The following is a 592-nucleotide window of genomic DNA, read 5'->3' as shown; positions in this document are numbered from 1 at the left end:
GTAATTGTTGCATCATGTGCTTGTGCCGTCAGAGTCTTCTCAAAGTTGCAAAAAATAGCATGGTCCATGTATGGTGTAAATACTGACAAAACACTACAGTGTTTTCCTTGTATAAGAATTTGGAGACAATATCAGGTGGAAACCACATTTTCAGTGGAAGCTTGGGAACCTGAGCACAGGCTGTTGGATCCTGTGTGTATGGACTAGATCCATCCATCATTGCTACCTGCTATTTGCAAATAAACGCCCGCTGGGTTGCAATGATATTTTTCACATAACCCCTCGGTGTTTACAAGTCATCAAAGCTAGCATCGTCGCCCCATGTCTCCACGTAGACGTTTTGTACCAGCGGTGTGAAACTAGTTGCAATCAACATGGGGTAAGCAAGTAAATTTTTTGATATTATATCAGCAAATGCCCCATTTGGGTAAACAAAACAACAGTACACTCTCTCAACACAATTCTGCCAAAGGCAAGTAAAGCAAACAGTTCAATACAAAGATGCTAGGAGTAGAATTAGAACTCTGTCCAACAGAACTCTGCCCCTGAAAAAGAGAACTCTGCCCAGTTCCTAGTAAATTTAAGTAAAGCA

Source organism: Triticum aestivum, chromosome 4A, assembly GCF_018294505.1.
Source record: "Triticum aestivum cultivar Chinese Spring chromosome 4A, IWGSC CS RefSeq v2.1, whole genome shotgun sequence".
NCBI classification, from domain to species: domain Eukaryota; kingdom Viridiplantae; phylum Streptophyta; class Magnoliopsida; order Poales; family Poaceae; genus Triticum; species Triticum aestivum.
Note: the sequence above shows the minus strand (reverse complement) of the source record.